At 43.5% G+C, this 18549-nt stretch overlaps 1 protein-coding gene across 1 annotated transcript in view; it reads left to right on the top strand.

Moving 5' to 3' along the window:
• Positions 1-9597: 9597 nt before the first annotated feature.
• Positions 9598-18549, top strand: part of slc4a3 (solute carrier family 4 member 3) — a 64594-nt gene continuing 55642 nt past the window's right edge. Inside the window, exon 1 of the mRNA XM_083537488.1 lies at positions 9598-9811. The gene's annotated coding sequence lies outside the window, so the exon portion shown is untranslated. The remainder of the gene's footprint in view (positions 9812-18549) is intronic.

Genomic DNA, 18549 nt, shown 5'->3' on the forward strand with positions numbered 1-18549 from the left:
CACGAGCTTGTCTCCGCTTCAGTGTCCCAAAGAGAGCTCCACTGATGTCGTGGACCTCCAGGCGAGCCCTTCTCCGCTCGTGGATCTCCAGGCAGGCTTCACCCCATTTCCAGGCTGCCCAGTAGGCTCCGATCTGCTCCTAAGGGTCCCAAGGAGCGCTCCTACGGTCAGGGGTTTCCCTGTGCACTCACCCCGGCTCCAGGACTGCGAAAGGGAAGTCGAACCGCTGCCCCCCGGGTCTAACCGAAGGCGACGGCTCACCCCACAGTCCCGCAGAAGGCAACGGCTTGTCTCCAGCGCCCGCAGAAGGCGACGTCTCGCCCCCGGGCTCCACAGAAGGCGACGTCTCGCCCCCGGGCTCCACAGAAGGCGACGTCTCGCCCCCGGGCTCAACAGAAGGCGACGTCTCGCCCCCGGGCTCCACAGAAGGCGACGTCTCGCCCCCGGGCTCCACAGAAGGCGACGTCTTGCACCCGAGTCCTCTTCAGGGTGAAGGATCGCATCCAGGCTCCACGCAGGGCGAAGGATCTCATCCAAGCTCCACAGAGGGCGACGCCTCGCCCCCAGGTCCTCTTCAGGACGACGGATCGCCCCCAGGTCCTCTTCAGGGCGACGGATCGCCCCCAGGATCCCCGCATGGCGACGTCGGCCCTCCAGGTCCCTCTGACGGCGACGTCGGTCCTCCAGGTCCCTCTGACGGCGACGTCAGTCCTCCAGGTCCCTCAGAGGGTGGTACGACGTTTCTGGTCTCCGCCCGGGACGTCCTCCACTCCCCGGTCATTGTCATGGTTGGCGTCCAGTTCCGGTTCCCCGCCATGGAGGTCGCTCCGGCTCCAATCCCCGCCAGGGGCTTTACTCAGCCTCCCGTCAGCACCGAGGGCGTGGCTCCGTTCCGGATCCTCCTGCAAGGTGTTGTTCCATTCCGGCTCTCCGCAGAGGATGCTCACCAGGCCTCCGTTGCTCCCAGGTGTCTAAGAAGGCCTTCCTCGGAGTGCCCTGGCCCGCCTGGCATAGGTGGGTTTTGGGGCGTCAGGTGTCGCCCCTGGAGGGGGGGGGGGGTACTGTCAGGGATTCACCCTGCCACGCCCCCCTCTGTAGCTGTCAGGGATTCACCCTGCCACGCCCCCGTCTGTAGCTGTCAGAGATTCACCCTGCCACGACCCCCTCGATAGCAGTCACGCTGCTTCCCAAGATTACCGACAGCTGTGGCTCATGAAAGATCAGACTACATAAACTCACGTTCTTGAGTCACAGGCTGTCGGTCGTTATATTGTCAAGCTGGACAATCGCGTGGCTGCTCGACCGCCGGCTGTATATCCGAATTCCACTTCCGACTTGGATTACTCATTGCCGAAGGCTTTATGGATTATGCTTGGGACATTCGAACTCATAGCGGACAACGCGTATCGAGCGGATGTCTTTGTTTGTTGTTTTCTACGGCTTATGAGTGTTTTTGTGTTGTACGGTTTTTTGAAATAAAAGGACAATGATTGGACTATATCGGCTTCCACGTCTGCAGCCTGACAGGGACATTGTTATTGTTGTTACCACCTGTACAGTGTTATAAAGTGTGGCTGTGACCCAGGTCTTTTCCATTACAGTATGTACTATAATTTCAATAATGTTTAAATGTACAGAGTTGTACACTGTGGTTGTGAACCAGTTCTATTTTCATTACAGTATTTATTGTTGTGCTACTGTTATTTAATATTTTTTGATTTTATGCAATAAATACATTAAATATGCTGTTCAGTATGTTTTATTTATGATTGCATAAATCTTTAACAGTCGAAAGTAATGAGCTTAGTCAATTTAATTTATAATTAATTTTTAATTACAGTTTAATTTTTAAGTTAACTTAAATATGTAAGTATGTAAACTTAATAGTTTAAGTGCAATTTATAAAACACAACAATTTAAGTACAGTCTACATGAGCAATACCATTATACACAAGTCCTCTCTCGGCACCCTGTTGTACACTTTCTCTAGATTCACAAACACACAATGCAACTTCTTCTGACCTTTTTTTATACTTCTCCATCAACATTCTCAAAGCAAATAGTTTAGGCATCCTCTCACCTTCCAGAATCTTGTTAAACAATTTGTTTAAAAACTCCACTGCCATCTCTTCTAAACAGCTACACACTTCTACTGGTATGTCATCTGGTCCAACTGCCTTTCCACTCATCATCTTCTTAATAGCTGCTCTCACTTTCTTCTTTACTAATCCTATTTACAGCTTCACCATCTCCACATCATCCACCCTCTCTCACACATTTTCCTCAATTATTAACTGCTCAAAATACTCCCTCCACCTTCTCAAAACACTCTCCTCACTAGTCAACACATTTCCATCTGCATCCTTTATTGCTATAACTTGTAGCACAGTCTTTCCAGCTTGGTCTCTCTGCCTGGCCAATCGGTATAAATCCTTTTCTCCTACCTCAGTATTCAACTTCTCAGACAGATCCTCCTATGCCTTTACCTTTGCTTTATCCACATCCCTTTTCACTGCTGCATCTCCTTGTACTCCTGCCTACGTTTCTCATCTCTCTGCCGATCCCAATTCTGTTTCGCCAACCACTTTCTCCTTATACTCTCCTCTACTTCCTCATTCCACCACCACGTCTCTTTGTCTTCCTTTCACTTTTAAGACATTACACCAAGTACCTTTTTAGCTGTCTCTCTTATCACTTCTGCAGTAGTTGCCCAATCATCCAGCACCTCTTCACCAGCACCGAGCCCCTGTCTGACCTCTTCCCTAAATCTCACACTACAGTCTTCCTCCTTCAGTTTCCACCATCTTCTTCCTTCAGTCTTCACTCTCCTCTAAAACCATCCTACAGACAACCATCTGATGCTATCTAGCTACACTGTCCCCCGCCAGCACCTTACATCACCTCTGTTCCCTTCACCAACATGGCCATTAATATCTGCCCAAATCATTATTCTTTCATTCCTAGATATACTCTCCTCCACTTCATCTCACAAATTTTTCCTTTTCCTCCATCTCACAATCCACTTGAGAAGCATGGGCACTGATGACAATTATCATCACCCCTTCAACTTCTAGCTTTAAGTTTATTACCATATCAGAAACTCTCTTCATCTCCACTACACTCTTATTGTACTCTTTCTTCAGAATCACCCCTACACCATTTCTCTTTTTCCATCCACACCATGATAGAATAGTTAAAACCCCAATGTTCCTAGCCTTACCCCCTTTCCACTTTGTCTCCTGAACACACAGCATATCTGCTTTTCTCCGCTCCATCATATCAGCTACCTCTCTCTCTTTACCAGTCATAGAACAAACATTTAAAGTGCCAACTCTAACCTCCACTCTCCTACACTTCTCTGCTGTCTCTGTAGACGTCTTCCTTTTCTCCTTCTCCTCCTTTGGCCAAGTGTAGCCCAATTAACACCAGTACCCTGTTGGCTAACAATACCTGTGGTGGTCGTTGGTAACCATCCTACAGACTGACAGGCCTCGACTGATCCGGTATCAAATTCTGGTTCCTGATCCGCAGATTTAATTTGCCATACTTTTTTACGCTGGATGCCCTCCCTACACAACCCTCCCTATTTATCAAGGCTTAGGACCGGCACTAAGAGTGCACTGGCCTGTGCAACCCTAATGGCTGGGTTCCATATCATGCAACACATGATTCATACTAATGAATGATAGCTTTTGGGCTGGCTAGTAGCTGATGCAATATGTTAGTTATTTATAAGACTATAAACATTTACAATTCAATCTTAATAGTCAACACTTCAAAATAAGATATATTTTTGTGTAAACAGATTCTCACATAAGCTCAGCTTTCTAACACAGGCTCAATGACCAGTGTCTCATGGTCGAATATGCTAATCATTTAAGGATAACAATGTGGCAGCTGAATATTTAGCACCTGTGCATGCATACTAAGTTATGTTATTGGAATAAAAAAGAGTGAAAATGCAAATTAATGTATAAATGACTCACAATAATTTGTTATATTCACAAAAATATTGATCATGTTCCTATATATACACACTATACGGACAAATTATTGGGACACCTGACTTTTCCATCCATATGTAGTTTTTCCCCAAACTGTTACCACAAAGTTTAAGGCACAAAATTGTATAGGAAATCTTTGGATGCACTAGAGTTAGATATTTCCCTTCACTTAAACTTAGACCCAAACTTGTTCCAACATGACGATGCTCCTGTGCACAAAGCCAGTTCCATTAATATATGGTTTACATGGGTTGGGGTGGAAGATCTTACTTCTGCTATAGAGCTCTGACCTCAGCCCTAATAAACACCTTTGGGTCAGTAGTTGACTTTACTAAAGGCCTTGTAGCTTTAATGAGCAGAAATCTTCACAAGCACACTTCAAAAACACTTCATTATTAAAGTAACAGCTTTAGTCACAAGTACTGCTAAGCTAGTTAGTGACTTCTACATTTATGTGAAAGAAATCAGGTTTGTACATTTTGGTTGATGGCATACATTTAATGACTGTGATACGCTTGGATTTGTGAAACATTTACAGAAAAACAGAAGAGCCACAGTGATTGAAAATGTGTAGAGTGCAGGAGGTGACTGTCAGACAGAATATTTATTTGCCAGCAACATGACAAAAGATACACTATATGTCCAAATATATTTATATTCAAAGGTATTTATCACATTCATGTGTGGGCCCTTTACAAATGTTGGATGCACATGAATCATTGGCATGTCTATGTACACTCTATTTTTATCATTTCTTCTAACTGGATCTAAAGTGTCAAATGAGCACACGTGAAGTCTATTGTCAGGCTGCAGACGCGGAAGCCGATATAGTCCGATCATTGTCCTTTTAATCAAAACATCGTACAACACAAACACACTCATAAGCCGTTGAAAATAACAAACAAAGACATCCGCTCGATACGCGTTGTCCGCTATGAGTTCGAATGTCCCAAGCATAATCCATAAAGCCTTCGGCAATGAGTAATCCAAGTCGGAAGTGGAATTCGGATATACAGCCGGCGGCCGAGCAGCCACGCGATTGTCCAGCTTGACAATATAACGACCGACAGCCTGTGACTCAAGAACGTGAGTTTATGTAGTCTGATCTTTCATGAGCCACAGCTGTCGGTAATCTTGGGAAGCAGCGTGACTGCTATCGAGGGAGGCGTGGCAGGGTGAATCCCTGACAGCTACAGAGGGGGGCGTGGCAGGGTGAATCCCTGACAGTACCCCCCCCTCCAGGGGCGACACCTGACGCCCCAAAACCCACCTATTCCAGGCGGGCCAGGGCACTCCGAGGACGGCCTCCTTAGACGCCTGGGAGCAACGGAGGCCTGGTGAGCATCCTCTGCGGAGAGCCGGAATGGAACAACACCTTGCAGGAGGATCCGGAACGGAGCCACGCCCTCGGTGCTGACGGGAGGCTGAGTAAAGCCCTCGGCGGGGATTGGAGCCGGAGCGACCTCCATGGCGGGGAACCGGAACTGGACGCCAACCATGACAATGACCGGGGAGTGGAGGACGTCCCGGGCGGAGACCAGGAAGGTCGTACCACCCGCTGAGGGACCTGGAGGACCGACGTCGCCGTCAGAGGTACCTGGAGGACCGCCGTCGCCGTCAGAGGGACCTGGAGGACCACCGTCGCCGTCAGAGGGACCTGGAGGACCGACGTCGCCATGCGGGGATCCTGGGGGCGATCAGTCACCCTGAGAAGGACTTGGGGGCGAGACGTCGTCCTCTGTGGAGCTTGTATGCGATCCTTCGCCCTGCGTGGAGCCTGGATGCGATCCTTCACCCTGAAGAGGACTCGGGGGCGAGCCGTCGCCTTCTGCGGAGCCCGGGGGCGAGCCGTCGCCTTCTGCGGAGCCCGGGGGCGAGCCGTCGCCTTCTGCGGAGCCCGGGGGCGAGCCGTCGCCTTCTGCGGAGCCCGGGGGCGAGCCGTCGCCTTCTGCGGAGCCCGGGGGCGAGCCGTCGCCTTCTGCGGGCGCTGGAGATGAGCTGTCGCCTTCTGCGGGCACTGGAGACGAGCCGTCGCCTTCTGCGGGCACTGGAGACGAGCCGTCGCCTTCTGCGGGACTGTGGGGTGAGCCGTCGCCGTCGGTGGAACCCGGGGGCAGCGGTTCAACTTCCCTTTCGCAGTCCTGGAGCCGGGGTGAGTGCACAGGGAAACCCCTGGGCGTAGGGGCGCTCCTTGGGACCCTTAGGAGCAGATCGGAGCCTACTGGGCAGCCTGGAAATGAGGTGAAGCCTGCCTGGAGATCCACGAGCGGAGAAGGGCTCGCCTGGAGGTCCACGACATCAGTGGAGCTCTCTTTGGGACACTGAAGCGGAGACGAGCTCGTGGGGTCGCTCGGAGGCGGAGACGAGCTCTCGGGAGGAGCCTGGAGTTGGGCGGAGCACTCTTGAGGAGCCAGGAGCTGGGCGGAGCACTCTTGAGGAGCCAGGAGCTGGGCGGAGCACTCTTGAGGAGCCAGGAGCTGGGCGGAGCACTCTTGAGGAGCCAGGAGCTGGGCGGAGCTCTCTTGAGGGACCTGGAGCTGGGCGGAGCTCTCTTGAGGGACCTGGAGCTGGGCGGAGCTCTCTTGGAGGTCCTGAGGCGGAGCCGAGCTTTCCGTGGGCGAGATGTCGCCTTGGAAGGGGCTCTGGGATGTGGCGTCGTCTGGAGAGGGACTCGGAGGGGTCACTTCGCCTTCTGTGACCGGAGGCGCTCTCGTGAAGACTCTGTGGCGGCGAGGCGCTCTCGTGAAGACTCTGTGGCGCCGAGGCGCTCTCGTGAAGACTCTGTGGCGCCGAGGCGCTCTCGTGAAGACTCTGTGGCGCCGAGGCGCTCTCGTGAAGACTCTGTGGCGCCGAGGCGCTCTCGTGAAGACTCTGTGGCGCCGAGGCGCTCTCGTGAAGACTCTGTGGCGCCGAGGCGCTCTCGTGAAGACTCTGTGGCGCCGAGGCGCTCTCGTGAAGACTCTGTGGCGCCGAGGCGCTCTCGTGAAGACTCTGTGGCGCCGAGGCGCTCTCGTGAAGACTCTGTGGCGGCGAGGCGCTCTCGTGAAGACTCTGTGGCGGCGAGGCGCTCTCGTGAAGACTCTGTGGCGGCGAGGCGCTCTCGTGAAGACTCTGTGGCGGGAAAGCACGCTACTGGAGACACTGTGGCAGCGTGGCACGCCCACGGGAACCTCGGAACAGAGCGGCACGCCTGTAGAAGCTCTGTGACGGCATGGTGTGCTCGCCGACGCTTGGAGATGGTGTGGTGCGTCCACGAGAACCCCGGGAAACACAGCAGCACGCTGGTAGAGACCCTGAGATGAAGCAGCCCTTTCATTAAAACATTGGGGCTGAGCTGCAGGCTCATGGGAGACCCGGCACGGAGCCGCGTGCTCTTGAGAACCTTGGAATGGAGCACCTTTCTCCTCAAGGGGACTGTAGTGGAGATCCACCACCTCTATCCCCAACTTCCCCAGAAGCAGCCCGCTGAATTCGGCGAGTGAGCCGAATTTGCCCCCTTTGGCGCTCCATAGTGAGCTGGCTTTGGCAAGAACTTTACCAGACAGGAGGGAAATACAGAGGGCAATCTTGGCTCGTTCGGAAGGAAACCGGGAAATATTAACAGCCACATACTCGCCGATGCCTTGCAGAAATCCGCCCAATTCGTCTTTTTTCCCCGAGTAACGAGCCGGTAATCCCCTCGCGCACTCTGAGGGGCGTGGCGCAGCCGCGCTCTCATGATCCGGCTTCTGTGGATCTGATCCGCGAGGAGCGGCACTGAGCTTCCGGAGGAAATCCGAAGCCGGGTTCAGCTGCCGATCCGTCGCGGTCGGAAACGCGGTGTGTCGAATCCGCGTTCGGTATAGGTCGGTCGTTCTGTCAGGCTGCAGACGCGGAAGCCGATATAGTCCGATCATTGTCCTTTTATTTCAAAACACCGTACAACACAAAAACACTCATAAGCCGTTGAAAATAACAAACAAAGACATCCGCTCGATACGCGTTGTCCGCTATGAGTTCGAATGTCCCAAGCATAATCCATAACGCCTTCGGCAATGAGTAATCCAAGTCGGAAGTGGAATTCGGATATACAGCCGGCGGCCGAGCAGCCACGCGATTGTCCAGCTTGACAATATAACGACCGACAGCCTGTGACTCAAGAACGTGAGTTTATGTAGTCTGATCTTTCATGAGCCACAGCTGTCGGTAATCTTGGGAAGCAGCGTGACTGCTATCGAGGGGGGCGTGGCAGGGTGAATCTCTGACAGCTACAGAGGGGGGCGTGGCAGGGTGAATCCCTGACATCTATAAAGATGATGTGAAAAGGTTGTTTTGAAAGAACTTGACCTTAACCTCCCTAAATGAATCATTTTAATCCTGACAAGAGTGTCTTATTCTAGAATGTTCTCTCACCCATCTACAGGGTAAGAGGGCTCTCCATTACATTAGCAACATATAAACACCAGTTGAGTGAAACATATTTTTGAGAATGGTGTTTGCCTCTCCAGTACAGTTCCTGTCAAATACAGAGACATGAAAAGTACAGAAACTATGCTGTTAAAGTTGTTTTCATGGCTCATGTTGGATTGTATTAGGATGGTTTTTAAGGTTTTTCATAAACATTGCACATGTACAGTATATGTATATATGTCAAATGAATATATTGCAGATAATGCTTAGTCAACAGTGCAATGTAATAAATTATGATTGTAGGAAGTTTCAGAAACAACAACAAATTTGTATATGATTATTGCATGATCTACAAACCCAATTCCAAAAAAGATGGGGGAAAAAATGTATTATAAAGAAAACAGATTGATCTGCAAATTGCACAAACCCATAGAAAATATGTAAAATGTTTCAACCAAGAAACAAATAGGGTCATTGTAAATTTAATGGCTGCAACAATAATTGTGATAGAGCCATGTATACCACTGTGTAGCATCTCCTCCATGGTTTCCATTAAAATCTTCCATTTTTACAGTCCATTTAAAAAAAGCTTTGGCCCAGGGAAGATGGCAGCATTTTTGTGTTGTTTTTTTAATTGTCACATATATATTTGTTCTTGGCATGACAGAGTTTTAACATGCATTTGTGGATGACACATTAAACTGTGTTCCCAGACAATGATTTCTGGAGGTTTTCCGAGCCCATACAGTGATTTCCATTACATCATGCCTGTTTTTATTGCTGCGTGAGGGCCCGAAAATCACAGACATCCAGTATTGATTTTTCGCCCTTGTCCAGAGGTTTCTTTTGATGAAACGATTTACTGTATATGATAAGATATTCAAAATCTCAAAATTTGATTTGGTATTTAAAAATTGTTCCACAATTTGTAGATAGGTTTTTTTTTTCTTGCAGATCAGTGAACCTCTGTCCACCTTTACTTTAAGATATAAGTTTTATTCATCCAATTCAGAATTACCTCAGTTGTTTCCTTAAAAATCCTATATTATGCTACAACACTTGCTTATTTGTATATATATATATATATATATATATATATATATATATATATATATATATATATATATATATATATATATATATATATATACATACATACAAATAATCAAGTCCACCCTTCGATGCTTGGAGGAGATGACGACGCGGCGCATCACGTGATGCCCCCCCTTCTAGACGTCATTCTCACGCCTGTAGACGGCAGCAGGCGTGCTAGAGGCGGAGGAGAGTCGAGGAAAGGAGAGGAGAGGCGAGTGCCTTCATTATCAGCAGCAGCATGAAGCTCCGGGAGCACTGCGCTCTCTGACCGCGCGTCTTCACAACCTTTCAGCCGAGACCACTGCCCAAACGCACACATGCAGGTAGGCGAGCGCCATTCCCCCTGATCTTCATGCGTTCTGTTCCGAAGATGCGCCGTCTCCTTAAAGAGCCTTACCTCGGTGCCATTGTGCAGAAAGGACAGCTGCGCTGCACCGCGGCTCTGCGCACCAGTTCCAGATCCCTGCTTTTAACTCAGCAGTGCCGAAGGGTGAAGGACGTGTGTATATAAGCGAGTGTGTGCTAAATGCGTGCAGGATGGAAGGCAGGTGAAAGATGTTCTGTAGGAGGCGTGAACAGGGTGACGGGAGTCGGTGGCACTTCATTAATACTAGTATACTAAATGATAAGGGATGTGGTCATTTATGTAAATGCCAAAGTGTATATATATATATATATATATATATATATATATATATGTCTATTGCTCAGTTCATTTCAGACGATTGTTGCGTTTAATACACTATAACAGCTCTTTAAGCAGACCTATTTAATTGGCTAATTTTAGAGCAAGCTTGCACTGGGAAATATTTATATATAATATAAATTTCACATATAAATGTGTAATAAGAATTTAACATTGCAGACATAATTTTTTAATGCAACCTATGTATCTTTAGCAAACCTATATATTATAATACATACCATGTACTGCAGAGCTGTCTTCAAGTGCCATATATATGTTGTGTGTATGTATATATCATATTCATATCACCATAGAACAAACCTCAGAAACTACTGATAAACCAGTACAACACCAACTGGTGATACTGACCCATGCTGCTGGATTGGATTTGATATATTTTCTAAATCACTGATGTGACAACACAGATCATGCACAAAGACAAAACTGTCTTAAAGCACATGGCATCTAATGCTTACATAGCTAAAGTACAGATTACAAAGCTCATATGTTCATATGTTTATAATTTTTGCAATGGGAAAACTGTCACTGATGCATCAATATGTGAAGACAGGTTTTTATCATAGACAATATCTCTTAAATGATAGAAATGATTGTTTTTACACTTTCTTTGCCTCAGGAATATAATCCATGAGTTATGCCATTAAAATCCTATTTGCATTGTCTTGCACAGATTTGTTATAGTTAAATTTTATATTTGCATATGAGTCAACAGAATATGGCAACCACTCCTTTATTGTAAAAAGGCCTCCACATCTTTTAGGTAAATAGAAGAAGCATGTATAATAGATTGCACTGAGACATGTTTCAATTGAAATATACTGTAGGCTTAAGTATGTACAGAATCTTACAAAAATAAGTACACCCCTCACACTTAGCAAACGTTTTATTATGTTTTAAAGGAACAATACTATAAAAAAGAAACTTGGATATATTTTAGAGTACAGTAGTTAATGTGCAGTTTGTATAGCAGTACAGATTTACTGTCCTCTTAAAATAACTCAACATACAGCCATTAATGTCAAAATAACTGGAAACAGATGTGAGTACACCCTAAGTGAGCATTTCAAAACTGTCAATATTTTGTGTGGGCACCATTGTTATGTAGCGCTGCATTAATCCTCCTGGGTATGGAATTCACCAGAGCTGGACAGGTTGTTGCTGGGATCCTCTTCCACTTCTCCATAATGACATTAAGGAGCTGCTGGATGTTAGACACATGACACTTCTCCACCTTCCTCTTGAGGATGCCCCAAAGGTTCTCAGTAGGGTTTAGGTATGAAGATATACTTGGCCACTATATCATCTTCACCTTCAGCTTCCTCAGCAAGGCAGTTGTCATCTTGGCAGTGTGCTTGGGGTTGACATTATTTTGGAAAACTGTCTTTGGCTCAGTTTCTGAAGGGAGGGCATCATGTTCTGCTTCAGAAGGTCACAGTACATATTGGAGTCCATGTTTCCCTCAATCAACCACAGCTCCCCAGTACCAGTAGCACTCATGCAGCCCCAGACCATGATGCTACCACCACCATGCTTGACTGTAAGCAAGACACAATTTTCTTGTTACCTCTTGCCAGGACGTCACCACACATGCTGGACACCATCTAAGCCAAACAAGTTTATCTAAGTCTCATCAGACGACAGGACATGGTTCCAGTAAATCATGCCCTTGGACTGTTTGCGGGCTTTCTTGAGAGCCAGCTTCAGAAGAGGCTTCCTTCTGGGAAGACAGGCATGCAAACTGACTTGTTGCAGTGTGCGGCGTATGGCCTGAGCACTGACAAGCGGACCTTTCTCATGAGTCTGTTTTTTGAAGCCAGCTTCTGCACCTGACACACAACATGAGATCTCAACTTCTCTGATCAACCCTTGCGAGACCTGTCATGAGTGGAATTTGTCTCGGAAAACCTCTCTTTGACCCTGGCCACTGTGCTGTACCTCAGTTTCAGGGTGTATAGAATTAATTACTCTAAATAAAATGTAATATATGTTACAATACACCCAGTTTAGTTCTACTATCTCTTGAGACCAATGAAGAGTTCACAGATAAAGTTGGTACAAAATGAAAGTAATAATTAGCAGTAGCAAACGTGTGTCTTTCTCGTCCCACATTCTTTATTCTTGAGTGAATAGATTTTTCCAAAAATAGTTTTCATGTGGGTCCCAATTCACAAAAGCAAGGGGTTAAAACTTGTAAATGCTACAGTTTTAAATATAGATGATGGTACATTTTCAGTCTGAAATATTATGTATGTTGGAGTAAATCTGTTGTGTTTCCAGTTATGCAGCTTCTAAAGTAGTTCTTATCTTAATGCCATGATTTGATTCCAGAGATATTATTTTGAGCCCTATAACTATTATAAATAGAGATTCCTTGAGTGGATGTCTGGGTCACATTAACAACCTGAAGGCTCTAGGCTATGAGTCATAAATACAAATTCATTCATTGCACCAGCTGCATGTTTGTAACCCAAGAGTTCATATTCGTCACCTGGAAAGCTTTTGTTGGACTGGGGACATATATCAATTTGTTTATTTTTTCCAGTGGCTGATTCATTTTATGGTTTCTAAAGAACATTGTGTACTAGATGTAGGTGAGGTTTTATGCATTTCTCTTCAGTTACTTCTATTACAGAAAAAGAAGAACTCTGTTATAAATCAATGTTCAAATCTGATGTTTAGGTTTGTTGGTGCTCTTTAGGAAATGTTATGGGTATAATATCAACCATAAAGCAGAACACAATGTTGGAGTAGAATATGTTGGTATCACTCACACACATTAAGAGTTAACAGGGGCCAGTTTCAGCAAGGTCATGTTACAGTTAAAAAAATAATAAAAATGCTCCGGCTATTTCCCTAGGGCATTCAGGGAGATTGTGTTATTGTTTAACATAACCAGCTACAGCATTGTGTTAAATCTTTAAAGAAATACCCTAAAGAGATGATTGTTTTTGTCAAACTATTCACTTAGTGATTTGTAGTGTTCGGTATTGGGGTCAGGCAAAAGCATCATATCTGTAGATTCTACAGTGGGATGGTGTAAGGCCTTCAAAAATGAAAAAAAGGCAAATGATTTGTTATGCTTTAAATCTTTTTAAAAATAATATCAATCAAATACCAACTTGAACCCTGTCTGGAAGTACTGAGATAAGAATCCTAATATCACTAGAATGAACATTAATAAATTATTGTTTGTTGGTGCACTTATTTGCATATTTCATGTTTATCTTATCAACATCGCAAATACCAATGAGGTAATAACAATAACCAAACAGTATATTTGTAATAAGACGGGCAAAAATTTATTAAGAATCAACTGAAAAGAAACAAACATATTGAGGAGGAAGTATTTGTACATAGAACAGAGGTAAATGTATCTTTACTAAGTGGTATCCTGTCTATAGGAGCAGATGGGGGATAATTGGCGTAATTTTGTTTTAGGCATTGATGTTATTAATGCCATCCTGCTACACCAAAATCTATAGTAATTATCTGCTGCTGTGTTTTCAAAAAGCTTTAGGTTTCAGGCAAAAGCCAAACCGACTAATGATCACAGTCCATAAAAGTGTATAAGTGTGGGGTCACTTTCTGTATGATGTAAGTAAGGCACCCTGGTGATCATCTAAGCTTAGCTGATGCTGCAGCAGGTGGACGGAAAAGGTGCCAGACTGTTAACCCATGCTTCACTCAGAATGAACTGCCACAGCTGCTGAACTAATAGAAATTTCCCATGTGCACACAAAGGTGTGGTAATTTTCACTGTGTAGGAGTTGTGCTGTGATCACACCTGTTAGCAGGATTCGAGAGGCTTCTGCAAGCTGAGATTGTCACACTCAAGTCCATGCAAACAGTTCAGCACTGAGGAATCGGCATAGATGGAAAGACCGGCGCTGTAGTGCTGCTGTGATTACTGTTAGTGCAAATGGATTCATTACGATCTAGATAGCCTAAAACGATCTTATGTGCAGTTACTTAAGCTATTATAGGGAGAACCCAACCTCCTTCAGGCATATTTTCATCATCTTAGAATACTCATATTCTCAACCTAGCGTGCAAAGTTGGCAGCATATCTAAAATTGCATCTTATGAATGGCTTTGATTAAAATAAACACAAATAAAAGCTTATATTTTGTCTTTTATAACCATCCTTCAAATACCTGTTTTGTGGTCCCTCAGACTTTGCTGTTGTGGTTTTCTTTTGTTCATATGCTGACTTATGGGCCACCATAGTCTTAGTATTTCATAAGACCTAATGATCAATACAATTCTAAGTTTCTTAAGTTTTATCATAGTAGCTTGTTACATTACTAAATAATTATTTGGAACTTGGTGATTAATGGTAAAAAAAATATACACTATTAAGACATTTGTATATAAGGTTTTATGGATTTGATATACAGTAATCCCCTGCTTTACATTTGCCACATAACTTTTTTGTTTAGCTGATTTTCCTGGTCTCTTGCGAATTGCACGATAGACCAAAAAAATGAATAGGAAGTTTTTATTTAGTTTTATGTTGACAAAATAAAAGGTATTAATAAAAATATAATTATTAATTATAAAATGAAGTAAAATGTTAATGACGTAATGTATACATAACATCACATTTTTGGGATGGCGTCCGATTACTGGGGCGCTTTTTGGAACGTAACCACCACGATAAACATAGGATTACTAGACTGCCTCCATGTCCAGTAAACTTCTGAGCACGATTCAGATTTCTGCTTGGCTGTCTGAGCCAGTATCCGGTTAGAGGTTGGTCACATGAAGGTGAATAGGATGAGTCTGTATACTTTTGCTTTTCTCTTCGAAAGGAAAATTATAAACTGATGGATAGCTTAACTGCTAATAATTACCTAAGCACATGCTATATTAACTACACATTAGGCTTGTAGCTATGGAGACATTGTCAGAGCTGAGTGAGTGCATTAGTTTTATTCAGGGAATAGCCACATGTATGTCATTAGCATGCACTCTATTTAGGTTGCTCTCCATGGTGCAGTAAGCAAACAAATGATAAATTAATGGACTGTTCTGGTCTAATATGCAAATTCGTTTCTGTATACCAGGCACCTCTGAACACTGCAAGATGCATTGTTGTAACTATGCTGTGCTTGTAGCTGTATGCTGACGGTGCCACTGCTGAATGGTTTCTCAAGGACATTTAGGGGTAGACACCTATTCATTTAAAAACCAGAACCTGAATCTTGCTTATGTGGCTTAACTGTTGGTATTAAACAGCCTTCAATATAAGCCAATGAATCATCTGAGAAGGACAAGGGGAAAAAGAAAGTATGTTTAATCTCTAAAGATTCCTAAAGGTGGACCTTACTATGACCAATGTGCACTAGAGGAAGTCCATGGCCCTGGTCCAAAATGTACACATTCAAAGAGCATTAATCCTACATCCTATGTATCTATAGTGATTGCCAGTCCATGTAAGTGTTGCATGCAGAATAAAATCCATATCTGTATATGCATTCACGTTAATGGCAGCACTAAAATGTAAAGGATAATGATTATTCCTTAGTTTTTAACTAACGAAAACAGTGTTTTAGTCATTTGCATTGTTTAAATTGTTTGTGTGACTCACTCGGTTTGTGTCTGCTCCCCTCATGGGATTTTTTAAAAGGCTCTGCGTTACTTTGGCAGTTTTCTCTTTATAAACTAGGCTCTGCAGTGGTAAAGCATGCTGACATGCTTCATAAATCATTTGTGGCTCTTTGATGCTTCATTAGAGGCAAGAGGGAGTGAAAATAAAACACTGATTAGATACAGGAAGCAGATCCCCTTTTTATGTATATTTAGGTTAGGTTTATGCGATTTGACGTGCTTAAGGAGGCATCTTAAAACCAACAAAGGTGGTGTATTATTTTCATTGACTCTAACCTCTGAAACAGGTACCCTGTGTTTCGTTATTAAACCAACATACATTATCTTGTTCACCTATTCAGTAGGTTTTAATGACTACAGCTGATATTTTCCATAGTAAACATCATCTGTGTAAATCATCATCTAGTTCTTCATCAGTGTAAGATTCTGAACACAGGATGACTGCCAGCAAGGCATTTATGTTTGGTGGACTTTAATAATAAACCTTTTTAATGCTGTTTTTCCCGCAACACCAACCAGTACTGCATCGTTTCTATTGCTTTGCTAAAAATGATCAAGCAATTAAATAAAATATGCTCAGCAGTGAGTCTATAGCAGTCCATTTCACTGATGGACAGGATAGAGAAGGGGCTGACTAATTGTGCATAGCAGCAGATGGACTAGAGTCCTATATAAGTGAATGGGTAGTAAAAATGTGCTACTCGTCAGCTACTACGATAACCTATGTGATTCCAAGGTTGTACGGAGCAATATAATTGTTTAATGGGGTTCCAAAGGTGAGAGATTGTGGCAGAACTTTTTCTCTTCTTGTATCCTAACATCATTGCACAGAAATACTCAACTAGCATTGCAAAGAGAGATGTTATTAATTAAATATCCATTGCTAAAGAAGAAATCCTTCACTCAGATGGGCTGAATGTATTCCACAATATAGCAAATTTTACTTTTTGCACAAGACACTATATATACTATCTTCTGTAGTGATGATTTTTTAGCAAAATTTGCAATAGTGTATAAACATAATGTAGCAAAAAACAGCCTATTACTTTTTTCGAAGTTTGTAACCTATGAAAAACTGCATGTTCTGACAAAAGCTATTGCATCATAATGCTTTGGTGAATGCATTTATTTATTTATTTTGCAAACTTTTACAAAATTGACAGTAATTATGCACTTGCCTAATAGATTCTATATCTGACCACAGCCATTTGAAGGTATTGTGTTCCATAGTGTTGTTATTTATGTCTGTACTTTTGCGAGTCACAAACAGCTGCAAACAAATTCCTTGTGCGTGTCAACACACTTGGCCAATAAACTTGATTCTGATTCCCAACACTGCTACCACAAACTAGTAATATACAAAATTGTCTTGTTTGTATGCTTGAATACAATTGACTATGTTTGTATGCTTTTAGCTTGTTTCCTTTCATTTCAACTAAGGGGACCAATCTTACTAATACTTTCCCTGCAGAGTGGAGGTTGCCCACGGTTTTGGAATGTGTTTGTGTATGTATGTATATATGGATTTTAAGCATGTTTAATTCATGAAAAGGTCACACTTTAACAAACTCAGAAACAGTTCTTGCTTTGCTCTGGGTTATGCTCTCTATGTTGTTACAAAAAACACAGCAGGGAATCTATTTGTCAAGCATATTTATAGAGCAGGGTAATCTTTCTAGTGAATAATTTTTCCTTCTACAGTTACCCCAAGTGAAAAACTGCTATTAATGTAGCAGTGTGCACACAAGCCATGTTATTTTGGGAGCAATTAATAAACTCCTTCCAAAAGCATTTGTGCGGCTGGGAAGAAAAAAAGATGCCCTATATCCATGTAAATATTCCAATGATAAAAATCCATGGATCAAATGATTTTTCAAGGCTTGGGTACTTATGTCTGTGTGCACAGTATGTGTTTGTTTGGCAAATTTATTTCAGTTATAACATTGGTGTTGGATTATTGACTTCCAGCAGATATTTTGCTTCATTGATAATGCATATTTATGTCAGAGGTCATAATCATTGTTTTTTGTGTCATGTGACCCAAATTGGTTGGATTGGTTATAAGTGCAAAAGGGGAACAGATGGTAGACAGACTGAGGCACTGCCAAGTCCTGACCTTTTCCTGAGTAGGCAGGTCTGTGTTTTTAGCTTTTTTTTTCTCTCTTACTGTAATCCGATGAATGTGTAGAAGAGAATTGCTTTACCCTTGTCTTCCTGACCAGACATTGTTATTAATTTTACCGAGAGCTAAATTTGGTGTTGTTGCCCAGCTGTGGTGCATATTTACAGACCAAGGACCTGCTCAGGTGTGATTACTTTAAAGCACACTACGAATGCTGAAAATAAGACAAAACTGATGGCATAACATAGATTCCCAACATGTGTGAAAAAGGTCCCACTTTATAATGTGTCTCTAATTGCTGTGTAGTTAGACATTAAATTATTCTGTACATGCTATTATAATGTAACTAAAGAGAAGTTCTGTATAATTACATAAGGTGTAAACCAGTTACATGGATTTATGTAAATATGTACTGTATGTGTATTAACTTTTTTCAGTTTGTATGTAAATATTGTAGTCTTATTTTATGTGGATTTCTATGCAGTATTTGCATTGTAACATTTAAACTTTTCAAAATATCATAGATGAATACAAATTTGGAATTCAGTACCCCCTTAACATTATTAATTATATATTAAGTAAGCAGATAGTTCCTATGTACTGGACTGGAAGGTATCTTTGTC

Source organism: Silurus aristotelis (assembly GCF_946808225.1).
Source record: "Silurus aristotelis genome assembly, chromosome: 3".
In the NCBI taxonomy this organism is placed as follows: domain Eukaryota; kingdom Metazoa; phylum Chordata; class Actinopteri; order Siluriformes; family Siluridae; genus Silurus; species Silurus aristotelis.